Source organism: Cryptomeria japonica, chromosome 1 (assembly GCF_030272615.1).
Source record: "Cryptomeria japonica chromosome 1, Sugi_1.0, whole genome shotgun sequence".
NCBI lineage: Eukaryota > Viridiplantae > Streptophyta > Pinopsida > Cupressales > Cupressaceae > Cryptomeria > Cryptomeria japonica.
Window position 1 is genome coordinate 619,880,040 of NC_081405.1, and position 15,159 is coordinate 619,895,198.

Below are 15,159 nucleotides of genomic sequence, written 5' to 3' on the forward strand. Positions count from 1 at the left end.
ATATTATTTCTCCTACCTACCCCTAGTATTTTTTACCAACCCTTGTTTCTCATTGAGCCACATGTCATAATCATGTTCTCATACATCCATATGGCCTTGCCTATATAAGCAGGCCTATATTCATTGTATTGGTTAATCCAGTTGATCATTTTTGCATATTGATGAGAATACAGTTTGTTCTTATCATTCTATTGTCTCTTTTTATGCTTTTCATTCTGCCCTTGATCTTGGCAAAATCCTACACAAATTTTATTTAATAAATACTTGTATTGATTTGTCATTCTCACTATCTCCATTATCCAATTGTGCTTCACAAACAAAATCTAACTTGTAATTATACTATCATGAAATTATATTTAGACTATAATAAAATCAGAGGATTAACTCTTTGTAAAAGTTTTTGTTTTGGATAAATATGATGCAATTAATTTCTATCTCTAAATGTTTGAACTATGAGTCTAAGTATAAAAAGGCATCACCCTTTGCCCATTTCATCATTGGGGATCAATTAATCCATCATTTAATGTTCATCCATGGTTGCTTAATGATTCTTATTGAATTGAGTTACTCTTTAAACTTTCTAGACTTTTCATATCATCACCCTTCATCTACATATTTGGATTCAATTACCTCTAAAATTTTTTGAGACCCAAGTTTTACTCCAATTCTTTGCACTCCACTTCCATATTATTATATCATAAACTTAACTTAATTAGGATATTATTTAATGCATTCATTAAATGTTTTCTTCACTTTGTTTATCAAGAATTATTAATTAAATACGAATAATTATTGTAGGGAGAAGATCCCCATTTAACTAACTCCAAAGAATTTTTTAAAACACCTCCAATCTTTCTTGAGGGCATGTACATCAAAGTGAATGTCTTTTGTAGGAACAAAAGGTTTATAGAGAGAATGTTCATTTCTATGGCTCAAAGATTATTTATGCATATCAAGGGTACATCCTTATGTTGATTGTAAGAATATTTTTAACTAGTTCTCACACTTCAATATCACTTTTCAATGCATTGTGTCTGGTATTTTCACTTTCTCTTTGTATGGAAGTCTGAATCTCATCACAATATATAGTATATGACTCAACTTATCTTCACATACTACCATTTTGTTCTATAAATAAAATTTGCACATTGTCTAACTTGCAACATTTTATTTTCAAGGATCAAAAATAAATTAAAAAACAACCATCTATTAATAAATTTCATGCCAAATCATTATATGGATTGTCAATGTGAATCATATTAAATGCACATATAACTATATTATGTAGATATGGATTATATAATTCCCTATAGTCATTCGATAGAAGCATAGTCTACATAATATAGTTTGAAATACTAGCTGTTTTTAGTCTTTATATTTTTGTTGCTAGAATTGTTCATGACATCTCCACTATATGTTATTCCTTTTTCTACTAAATCAAACTAGAATGGTATTGGTTTTTGTATTTCACTCTCCTTTCTTACTATATATGTTACGCTGATTTTTCCTTTGGCGTAATCTTTTATCTTCTCTTTCACTAAGATATCATTGTCTTCTGAGCTTCTTTTGATAAAGATAAGTAGGTTTTATAGGGAACTGAAACCCAAAGTTTTGCAGACCAAGGCCACTAGCCAACCAGATGAAAAAACTAAGCAGAAGAGGGGACAAGCCCCACACAGACTAGCAACAAAAAAAAAAACTTGAACTAAAAAAGAGGACCGTGCACTCAACTAAGAGAGTGTGTCAATTTAATATTTTTTGGAATAATACTCCTATTAATCTTCTCCAAGTCCTCCATGATGAATTTGGAGGTTCCTTGGTCCTAGCTCTGGCTCCCGGTTCCAGTAAATGGACCCAAACTAATCTTCCAAGTAGAAGCACTCTGTCCACCCTTCAAAGCAATCCCTTTCTGCTTTTCTCCCATGGGAAGGTCATCGGCGATGGTCCTAGTTATATAATCAGTCATCATTGAATTAATATTTTCCAAGGCATCTACACAATTGTTCATCGCCTACCTACTAATTTCCACCAGATTGTTTAGGTTTTCCTTGATCTCACTCACATCCTCTTCCAGCTTCTCAATTTTGCGCTCTTGGTTAGCCTCCATTGTTTCCACATCCTGCAAAGCTTCTATTGATAAAGTTGACCAAAATAAGAGTAGCATTTAGTATGTTATTATTTGCCTGCACATATAATGTAGCATAAGGAAGTCTCCCTAATCTTTCACACTTAGTAGAATCTAGATAAATATTTTTGTAGGATTCAAATATCTAACACATAAAAGGAAATAGAGTATGTGTTCCTAGATCTTCCACTGATAATAAGTGATAATGTCAAACTATAACACAAAGAAAAACTTAGGCTAGCTAATGAACTCTTATGCAAATGGGGACCCATACCCCTATCTTCCATAGACATACATATTCCCAATAAATAGGAAACTACTTTTAGTTTACATATCAATTAGGACAACATACATTTTGATTGAAAAGATTAACACTACAACATTAAATATCTAGGCATGGAAAATAGAGGCTATTTAATCTCAATAATTGTACAATGATAGAGAAAATCTTTTCTTCAACCATTAAACTTGTTAATTTTAGTGTTCCTCTAGTAAAAAAAAAAATAACATGAAATATTTCATACAATAAGTTGGACATTAAATTCATTTATCCATTATTTGCATAAAATACTCTGCTGACTCAAACACTATAAGAATCACAACCCATTTGTCACATCCTATTTTGCGTCCTTTAGAATATCTCATATTTTTATTTTCATTTTATTATGATGCTGAAAATAAGAACTATGAAAAATTAATAATAATATAACTAATAAATTATATACAATTTTATATGTGGGACCAATTCATACACCATTTATTGTGTTCATGCTTAGTAAACAATCCTTATTGATTTTAGTTACACTTAAAATTGGTCTAGGCCTTATGTATCATCAACCTTCATCTACATATTTGGATTCATTTACCTCTTTCTAAGTTTTTAAACCCAAGTTTTATAGCAACTCATTGCATTACGCTTTCCTATAATTTTTTATCTTAAATTTAACTTACCTAGGATATTATTTAACACACTCATTACATTTTTTTCACTATTTTTTATCAACAATCATTTAATTAAATCCAATTACTTAGCATAAGGAGAATATCCTCATTTAACTAATGTATTGGGTTTTAAAAACAAATATTGCTATGTTATTTTACTTTGTTAGTTGTTAGTTCTCTCGGGTTCTTTAGTTGGGCATTACATTTTATATCAAAGCCTAAGTTTGTACACTGGGTACTTTGGTGCATATGAACCCACTATGTTGTCATTATGATAGGTTCCATCAGATCATGCCCATTAATACATATCTTCATCTATCTCTCACTTTAGGTTGGCCTCTAGTTGTTTCCTTATGTTTTCTTTACAATTATGTTACGATAAATTCCCTCTAGGGTAGAGGCTAAGGGTGAGGGAATTGTTTAGGAACCTAGTAGAACCCGTATTAAGAAGGTTCTCAAGAGAATCATTAGGAGGAGAAGCAATATAGTCATCAGAGTAATCAGAGAGAAGACAACCAGGGAGATGATCCAAATTGTAAGTTTTAGGGTCCTTAGGTCCTCCATCTTTTGCAAGAGATTATTGCTAGACTAGTACCTAGGTAAGAGGGATCATAGCATGAGGATTCTCATCATTCCCAGTATTAGGAAAGGGGGAGGACTCATACACCTCCTTGAGGGAGAGACCATGACTCTCCTTGTAGGAAGGTTGGAGTAGTGGATGAGGATGCTATTTTGATTTGACATATGAGAGACCTTATTAGGTCTCAACCACCAACTTTTGATAGTTATAGTAGTAGCTCAAAGACCATGACTTGGTTGATCGATTTGGATAGATGTTTTACTATGCACTTTTATGGTAGTAACACTATAGCCAAATGTACCATCATGCATCTCAAAGGATTTACATCCACATGGTGGCTCATGAAAGTGAAAAAACTTTGTGTTGATCTTGCTTCCATATGTTGGGAGATGTTTGTAGAGAAATTCCAAGTTCTCCTCTTGTTAGATCATTCGAGGTAGAGATGTGCACATGAGTTTCATGATTTATGCGAAAGGATCATGTCAGTAGAGCACTAGGAGCACCATTTCTTTGAGCATAAGTAGTATGCTAGTATTTTAGATGATGAGCCCATGTTGGTACAATAGTTTATATGGGGCCTTATTGCTTTCATTAGTGTAGGTGTGTGGGTTTTTGAAACTAAGACCATGAAGAGTGAACTAGAGAAGGCATAGTTGGTAGAGGAGAACCTAGCCATGGTACTTGGAGGTCAGCTAGGTGTTAAGATTGGTAGTGACCCTCCATCAAGATAAGTAGCTAAGGGTAATCATTCTTGGGAGGCAGGATCCTCTAGGAATCACACTACACCATCTAAGGGTGAACAAAATCAACATAGGTAGAAGAAATGTTAGGGATATTAGAATGCCCATGGTAGTGGTTCTTAGTCAATGGAGGATCACAATTGGCATCATGCCAAGTTGAACCTGTCTAGTTAACCTACACAAACTACATAACAAAATTATAGCAAAGGTAGCTTTCATCACTCTAGTGCACCTTCTGTGGGTGGAGGCTATGGTAGAGGTGGTTGGTACACTTGTCGGTCAGCATAGTTACATTGTAGTTCAGTATCCCTAGAGGACTTCACATGTATCTAATTAGAGGCTAGTTACATCAGAGCCTATAGTTGGTGGTGTAGGTAGATCCCACAAGGTATTTGTTGTAGGTGATAACCATTAGGCCGATCATCGGGGCATCATAGTTGAGACATCAAGGATGTTATGTGGTATTCCTAACTCTATCTTGTTCAATTCTAGTTCTTTTGATTCTTTCATATTACCTTCTCTTTTGGAGTAATGTGGGATTGCAATAATAAAACAATTTTATAGGTGGTAAGTTGATATGGCTACTAGTTATAAAGGGTTGTAAATTCCCTTGTTCATGGATGTGTGTTGGAATTGGGTACCTTCACCACCATACTTGGCCTTTGTATTCTTCCCTTGGGGTCCCATGGAGTAGTGTTGGGTATGGATTCATTGGATACACACTAGGCTTTATTGATTACCGATGCAATTATTAGATGATTTTGGTGGGAGAGTGGAGTTATTAGTGGTCCAGAGACCCAGCTCTCTATGTATGACTTGAACTATGTATTTGAAGTGATGTGTGTACTAAAAATGTCAGTTATTCACTACTTTAGTTAATGATCTGGGTGGAGGTGTGAGTTGAGAGGTTTCTCTTGATTATCACCATATTCTTTAGGAGTTTGCAGATGTTTTTTGAGTGAGATTCCCATCATGCCACTTATGTGTGACGTTGATTTCTTATTGATCTTGTTTCTAGAGAAAAGCTTATTCCTATAGCAAGATATCATATGACCACTCATAGGTTGATTAAGCTTCAATCATAGTTGGAGGAATTGTTGGCTAACAGGTTCATTCATCTGAGTGTTTGCCCATGGAGAGCACCTATTAATTTGTCAAGAAGGATGGATCTCTTCACCTATATATCGATTACATATAGTTGGATAAGGTGATGTTGAAGAACTGATATACATTGCCAAGGATTGATGAACTTTTTGAATAGATGAAAGGATCCAAGATGTTTTCAAAGATTGACCTCAAGTTAGGATACCACCCACTTTGCATTCATGAGGCTAACATTCATTAGACTTCATTCTACACTCGTTATAGATATTATGAGTTCATGGTTGTCTTATTTGGATTAACTAATGCACCTTCAGTTTTCATGAGTCTAATGAATGGAGTGTTTCATACCTACCTCGACTGGTTTATCCTTTTATTTCTTGATGCTAAATTGGTATATTTGAGGACTATAGAGGAACATGAGAACCAATTGCATCAAATTTTGTAGTACTGTCATGAACCATATTTATCTATAACAATTTTATTAGGAAAATAATGCTTATTTTTCAATTATGAAATTTAAATGAAATGCAAATGGAATTTTGAGTGAAATATACGATAATGAAATAGGAATTCAACGTGATTAAATTATTTACATTACCTAAATGAAATTGAATGATGAGTATTATTTTAATTATGAAACTAGGGATCGTCATTGCTAATGAGAAATTGAGTGAAAGTGACTGTAGGAACAAGTGAACGTGGATGAAGTGATTGTGAAATGATATGTCTTATTTCAAAGAAATACTTATATTCAAATATTAGGTTAAATATGGATACTTATCATATATTTATACATTCTTTGTGTGCATATATGTGTAATTGAATGAAATATTATACTTATGTGTTTTGATAATAGTACACACACAAAAAAAAAAATATTAATATATATATATAATGTTAAAAGTTACAAGAATGCCATGAGAATCAAATAATGAAGTTTATGTTATATATATATATAAATATTTACTTACTTAAGGTATATCATATGCATTAATGCATCAAGTTAAGCATTACAAGACAGTCAACAAAATAATGCATGTTATTGTTAGAAAGTTCAAATAACTAGAAGACAACTAAGAGGAGGGGGGGGGGGGGTGAATCAGTTGTCACAGATTACCAGAACATTTAGCAATTAAAATTTTAATACTAGTTAAACCAATTAAGCATAAATAATAATCACAAAATAAATACCATCCACATGACACCAAGATTTATATTCGGAAAACTCGGTAAAGGGAAAAACCATGGTGAGAAGCCTATGCATAGTCAGCTAATACTTCTGCAGTAAGTATGTGAATTACAACTAAGGAACCTACACTTGTAGGAAGGCCAACAACCTAGAGCACACTACTCATCATAAAAAGAGTCTCACTAACTACATAGAAATCCAAACTACAATCCAGAAGAGGGAATGAATTGCAAAGATAGCATCTCCTATGCCTAAGTACAGTTCCGATTAATCTCAATATGTGAGGACTAAATCCTCTTACATAAACCTAATTCGATCTCCAATGATCGCTCAAATACACTTCCTGAATGATATTACATTATTTGCACACTACATATCCATATCCCATTCCTTTACCTTATACTTATGATGATCTACAATGAGATCTTACATCATATATATACAAACCCTCGATCATAAACAATCAGGTCAGCCACCACATAATAAACCAATTACATAAATACAAAATATGTTGGCCTTAGACTAAAAAAATAAAATCCAACTCATAAGACATCTCGGAAACACATCGAGAGGTCCAATCCACACATTACATTAAGTTAGTCCATAACCTAGATCAACTAGGACCTAAGATAGGTCCATACGCTAAAGAAATGATCTCCATCCACCAAGTCTTGAACATAATCACCAGTAATATCCTTAATCTCCACTAGAAGCTGCAACAACAACACTTATGCATATCATCAAAGATCTTCATCAAAATCTCTATCGGTGAAACCCTCACTGGAACCACAAGACAAACTTCCAAGCAAATAGGATAGAATCCAATCACTAGACCAAAACCAACTGACTGAGTATGAACATGAGTATCATGAATAATGTAATTCCATAACCAAACCAAATTGATGCCTATCGGATCATGCCAAATCCAAACCAACTAGAAAATACTCAACCTACCTGTACCAAAAGGGTCTCAGTAAAGCATCCAAATAGCTAGTGTTGACATCAATGACAAAACATCAATGCAACACATTATCAATTCCTCCAAATGGCCAAAAATATCCCCCTTTGGCATTGATGGAAACACTAGATGTGAAAAACATCTAAGTACCAAGTAATGCAAAACAAGTCTCTACCAATGGAAGACAACCAACAATCTCCCACTCAAAGATATAGCAATAAAGTTCTTGAAACAAAGACCAAACTCCCCCTATGAATAATATCTCTATAAAGCTCTAAATTATACATATATCTCTCCCCCTAATGCATACAACTCCTTAAGTTTTTCTTTTTCACATCAATATCTCTCCCCCTTTGACATCAATGCCAAAAATCTGACAAAAATATCAAAGCAAAAACATAAACCACTAAATCACAAAGCTAACTACTCCCCCTGAGAAATAGCATCCCCACATCATTATCGAAATGAAAAATATCTTTGGTAATGCGTACCGAATTGATGGCAAAAATCATCAATCATTTCTCTATCGGAGGGCCAGAAACCCCTAGCCTATCTCTTAAGTACTTAAATGGTTTTTTAGGCAAAGGTTTAGTGAAAATATCTACAATCTTCTCTTTAGTGTTCACATAAACTAATCTTTCATTTTCTTCCACCTTCTTCTTCAAAAAGTTATACTTGATAGATATGTGCTTTGCCTTAGAGTGAAATAACGGATTCTTTAATATGTCAATAGTAGCAGAGTTATCACAACGAATAACTACCGGTCTATTGCAATGCACTTTGATATCCTTCAACATTTTCTTCATCCATAAAGCATGTGTACAGTTACTAGAAGCAACAACATGCTCAACTTCAGCAGTAGATAAAGAAGTACATGATTGTTTCTTGTTGATCCATGAAACCAACTTCTTTCCAAGAAAGAAAGCTCCACCAGAAGTACTTTTTTTATCATCAACATCTCCAGCCTAATCAGCATCTGTATATACACATAAAGTAAAGTCATCATCCTTAGGGTACCACAAACCATTTTCTTTTATACCTTGCAAGTATCTAAAATTACTTTTCACCACACTCTCATAATTTTCTCTAGGATCACTTTGAAATGTAGATGCAATACAAAAAACATTCATTATGTCAGGCCTAGTCCAAGTCAAATAAAGAAACCTCCAATCATAGATTTGTATCTTGTAGGATTTATAGATGCAGAAACATCTTTTCTTGTCAATTTGTCACTTGTAACGATAGGAGTACTTACTAGTTTAGAATCTCCCATACCTGATTTCTTCAACAATTCCTTAGCATACTTAGTTTGATAGATGAAAATGCCTTTGTCAGTCTGAGTAATCTGCAAACCTAAGAAAACTTCCATTTCCCCAATCATACACATTTCAAATTCTTTCTCCATATTCTTAGAAAATTCCATGCATAACTTATGTTCACCTCCAAAAATGATGTCATCAACAAATAATTCAATAATCACTATATCATCATCATCAACCTTATAATATAAATTACTATCAGCATTACCCTTAGTAAAACCAAGCTTCAAAAGATATTTATCCAACCTTGCATACCAAGCTCTAGGTGCCTGTTTCAATCCATATAAAGATTTACTTAACCTCCAAACCATGTTTGTATCATCTGATAGTGAAAAACTATTAGGTTGCTCAATGTAAACTTCCTCATCAAGATCCTCATTCAAAAATGCACACTTAACATCCATCTGATAAACCCTGTAGTTTTTATGGCCAACATAGGCAATAAATAATATTACAACTTCAATCCTAGCTATAGGTGCAAAAGTCTCTCCATAATCAATTCCTTCCTTATGAGAATATCCTTTACAAACCAATCTAGCCTTGTTCCTTAAAACTTGACCATCCTCTTTCAATTTATTCCTAAAAACCCATTTAGTTCTTATAACATTCTTATTTTTAGGTCGGGGAGCCAAAGTCCATGTGTTATTTTTCTCAATCTAATCTAATTCTTCTTCCATAGCTTTCAATCAATATTCATCTTTACATGCCTCAATTACTGATACTGGTTCAACTTGTGAAATTAAACATACCTGATTAGTTTCCAGTCTACTTCTTGTCATTACTCCATTTTTCTTATCCCCAATGATCTAATCTTCTGAATGATTCAATCTCACATACCTAGGAGTCCTCTGACTCTCTGTTCCTCTTCCTAGTTCTTCAGTTACTATAGAATTTTCTGATACTAATGGAGTGACTGGTTCAACACTCTATTATGGTAAAGGTTCTACCAGTTTAGATTTAATCATTTCCACCGCCAGTTCCTTCTCATAAACTCTGATTTGATCTCTATTCATTTCATCCACCTTAACATTAGAACTTTCCACAATTCTCTAAAATATCTTGTTATAACATGTATATGCCTTCCTTTCATTAGAATAACCAATAAATTGATAATATGATGAAACAATAAGGATCTGGTCAAATACAGAGAGGAGGGGGTGAATCAGTCGATAGAAAAAAAACTAAACTTTCACCAAACTTAATCCCAACTCCAAAACAACTTGCTAAACTAAACTAGTTTAGACACTGTATCCAAAACTGCAACTGCACTATCAAACTTTACTGGTTGACCAAAACATCAATGATACAATGTAACAGATCTAAAAATCACATACCATTTAACCAAAACATTCAACCACTTTACTAACATTAGTAATAGCTCATTTCTGATCACTTTCGGTCATCGAAACATATCTAAGTGGCTTTACCCGTTAATCATATCAACCATATCAAAACACATCGACAAAATCATTCACCACTTGACACAATGATTTTTCACGTGGAAACCCAAATGGTAAAAACCATCATGGGGATGAATACCCACAAGTATTTTTAACTCTTTTGAAGTTCACCCTATTAGGATCCAAGCCTTATTAGAAGATTATATAATAATGTCCTATTAAGAACAGATCAGGTTAGGGACCACCCAGTTAAGGGATTGACTACAATACCCTATTAAAGGCAATACCCTATTAGGAGTAACCTCGATAGAGGATTTCAAATCCAAGCTAATGGATCACTTGGTTAGAGGATTTAAACAATGCCAAGCCTGTTAAGGCTTACCCGCTCTATGGTTTTAACTATTGTAATGGTTAGAGAACAATAGGCTCTTTGTTGATCTGGTAATAGCAATTCTCTTCTTAATCAGATCCTTTTATGCTCCTATATGCTTTCACAACATTTTGTAGACACTCCTTCTGGTTTGACAATAATACCACTACCACACTAAACCAAATTATCAACACAATTATAAACAACTCATCGACCTTAAATACAAATACAATAGGTTGGTAACACATCACAAAGCCTACATATCTTATAGAGATTACAAACATATCGGTTCAATCATAACCGTTGAATGACATATAAATCAACTACACATTGTTCTTGACAACTTCAACTACTCCAGGATCAGCGCACATTGGATCTTGTAGCTCATCACATGTTTTCCACTTCATGCTATGCATTTTCTCATTCCCAAGATAAATGATTATCTTCACATGCCAAAATAACTTTGAAACTCATCACGTGCATCATGCATACGTGGCATCTTCATATTCAATCATCATTCATTCATAGATCATCCTCAATCATAGATCATCACAACCGATTCACAAAGATCCATTGGTCAGGGTTTTCATATCAACTAGCTAGGGTTACCGGTTGATCACTCTACTTGAATACTAATATCGGTTTACTTCACTTCTTGACTACTAGTTGCATTGTTGCATCATTACTAGTTGCAATGCAACTCCATTACCAGTTACTATTGAAATCAATGACAACATTATACTTCATCAATGCAATCTTCATATATTGCCAACAATCTCCCCCTTTGGCATTTATGGCAATACAAATATCATTACCCTTTTATTGTGATGATTGAGAGCAATGCACATACATAGGTATGGAAATCTTGGTTTACATTTTTCCATGTACTCTCCTTCAACTATATCTCCATGTCTTCAGCTGGTAACTGGCTATCAATCATACACAATTCTTCTCCCCATTTGATAACAATGCCAAAGTGAAGGTTAACCATTTCATTCTTCACCAATCTACAATTAGCTGCTCCCCCTGTGGACTAGCTCCACTCTACACCAATCCTACTTCAATATTTTTAATAAGCTTCGGGACTGATGTCTTCCACATCTGCTTAATTGACTTCATGTAGGGGTAAAACCCCTAGCTTACCTCTAAGATACTCAAAAGTATCTTTAGGTAGAGGTTTAGTAATGATATCTTCTAGTTGTTCCTTAGTAGATACATGCTCCAGTGACACATCTTTACTTTGTACTTTCTCTCTCAAGAAATGATACTTCAACTCAATATGCTTTGTCCTAGCATGCAACAAAGGGTTCTTAGATATTTTTATCACACTAGTGTTATCATAGAAAATCCGTACCGATTCTGAAATCTTCAACTTGAAACATTCCAAAATGTTTTTCATCTAGATTGCTTGGGTACAATTCATATACGCTGCAACATATTCAACTTCCGTAGTTGATTGTGAGATACAACTTTGTATCTTGTTGCTCCAATACATTAGTCTTCCTCCAAGAAAGAATGCTCCTCCGGTTGTACTCTTCATGTCATCAACATTGCCTGCCCACTCTATATCTGTATAGAATTTTAAAATAGTCTCTTGCATATGGATACCATAATCCATAATCAATTATGCCTTTCAGATACCTAAATATTCTTTTGGTCGCTACCATGTGTGTGTCCTTCGAGCTTTTCTAAAATCTGGCAACCAATCCTACTGCATGAGAAATGACTAATCTACTCTGGAAAATATAATGTAGTTTACCTATCATTGACCTGTACTCCTTTTCATCCATTGATGTAGAATCATCCTCGTTAGATAGTTTATAGCCTATAACCATTAGTGCTCCAACTGGTTTACAGTCTCCCATTCCAAAAGTCTTCAATACTTCTTTCACATAGTTGGACTGTGTGATGAAAATACCATCCTTCATATGTTGCATTTGCAGACCTATGAAGAATTTTATCTCACCTACCAGTGACATCTCAAACTCATTCTTCATTTCACTAGAAAATCCATGACACATATCATCGTTTCCTCTAAAAATGACATCATCCACAAATACCTCACTTACCAGCATCTTGTCTCCTTCTGACTTGAGATATATGTTACTATCTTCACTAGTTCTCTGAAAACCTATCTTCACCAATTTAGAGTGCAATCTTTCATACCATGCTCTAGGTTCTTTCTTCAGTCCATATAATGCCTTATGTAATTCGCACACCATGTCCTTTTCTACTTTTAAAGCATAAACATTTGATTGTTCAATGTAGACTTCCTCTTATAATATTCTATAAAGGAATACTAACTTCGCATCCATGTGATCTAATTTGAATCCTCTGTATACTGCAAATGCAAGTAGAGTCTTTACTCCCATAAATCTTGCAACTTGTGCAAATGTCTCACCATAGTCTTCAACTTCTTCTTGTGCATATCTTTTCCATACCAATCTGGCCTTATTTCTGACCACTACTCCATCTTCATTCAATTTATTCCTAAATACCCATTTTGTACCTATTACATTCTTGTTCTCCAGTCTAGATACCAATGACCTAGTATTGTTCTTCACTATCTGGTCAAGTTGTTCTTCAATTGGCTTGATCCAGTCTTCATCTGCAAATGCTTCTTTTCAGTTCCGGTTTAATGGTGGAAATCATACAAGAGTTCCCTCTAAGCCTTGTTCTTGTTATAACACCTACATTCATGTCTCCACTAATATGATCGGGGCTATGATTGAGTCTAACATACCATGGATTCACATGATCTTGATTTCCAGGTTCTTCTACTTGACCTCCCAGTTCTAGTTGAACTGGGGCTTCTCTGATCTGTTCTTCAACTTCTAGCTTCATCTATTATGGTTCCAAAAATAGTGTGTAAGGTTCTTCTCCTCCTTCTCCTCACTGGTTTCTCCTAATTTCTCAGGAAATTCATCAACTCGAACATTAACACTTTCAACGATCTTCTTGGTCTGGTTGTTGTAACACTTGTAAGCGTTTCTCTTGGTAGAGTAACCAAGAAATGTGTCTTCATCACTCTTGGCATCAAACTTACCAATCTAGTCACCTCTCTTGATAAAACATCTGCTACCAAAAATCTTAAAGTAACTAATATTTGGGGATCTACCATACCAGTAATCATGGGGATTTTTATCCATACCTCTTTTAACTAGTATCCAATTCATTAGGTAAATAGTTGTGCTGATAGCTTCTCTCAAGAAAGTCTTAGCTACACCTCCTTGTATTAGCATAGTCCTAGCAGCTTCAACAACTGATCGATTGTTCCTTTCTGCAATACCATTTTGTTGTGGTGTCCTAGGTGCATAAAGATGCCTCTTAATTCAATTGTCTTCATAGTAGCTAGTGAATTCCTCTGAAGTAAATTCACCACCTTGATCAGTTCTTAAGAACTTTATCTTCTTTCCACTTTCATTTTCAACTAAGTCTTTTAATCTCTTAAACTTGCTAAATGCTTCTATCTTGTCTTTCAAGAATGTGGCCCACATCATCCTTGAGAAATCATTAGTAAAAATCATAAAATACTGATCACCTTGAATACTCCTAGTCCTCATTGGTCCACATAGGTGGGCGTGAACTAAATCTAGCAAATATTCTTCGTAGAAAGATTTGCTCTTGAAAGTTAAGGATGTCATCTTCCCTAACTAACATTCCTTGCACAAAGCATTCACCGATTTGTCCAACTGTGGGAAACCTCTTACTAATTTGGACATATTGATGTTTACAATGATCAAAATTTACATGATAAAATCTCTGATGCCAAAGCCAACTATATTCTACTTTTGCAATTAAACAATTGTTGACTTTATAACTTAAATGAAACAAGTTACTTCTAGTCTGTTGGTCGGTTGCAATCAGTTCACCTTTGCTTCCATAAATCTTGCAAACTCCATTCTTGAATTCTAGTGGGTAACCTTTGTCATTGAGTTGAGCAACACTCAAAAGTTTATGTTTCAGTCCTTCAACCCAGTAGACATCTCTTGCACTACTTTTTCCATTCAAAGAGATGGATCCTTTTCCTTTTACCATGTAGGGTGAGTCATTCCCAAATCTCACAACACCTCCATTAAACTCTCTCAAAGTAAGAAACTTACTTTGGTCACCGGTCATGTGGTGTGAACAACCATTGTCTATAATCTAGTAATCAGAACTATACATGCAAGAGACTAATGCCTTCTGATCTGATGTCTCTTCTTTAATAGAAATAATGACAATATCCTCATTTTCATCTTCAAATTCATCATCTGTAATTCCTCCATCCACTGCAATGAGACAATCTCTTTTACCTTTGCCTTTATAGTTTTTATACTTCTCACGTTTTTGCTCATTATCTCCATTAGGATAGTTAGCAACAATATGTCCAATCTGATTAAATACAAAATACTTCAAAGGTAATTTACCTTTGTACTTACGAATACCTCTA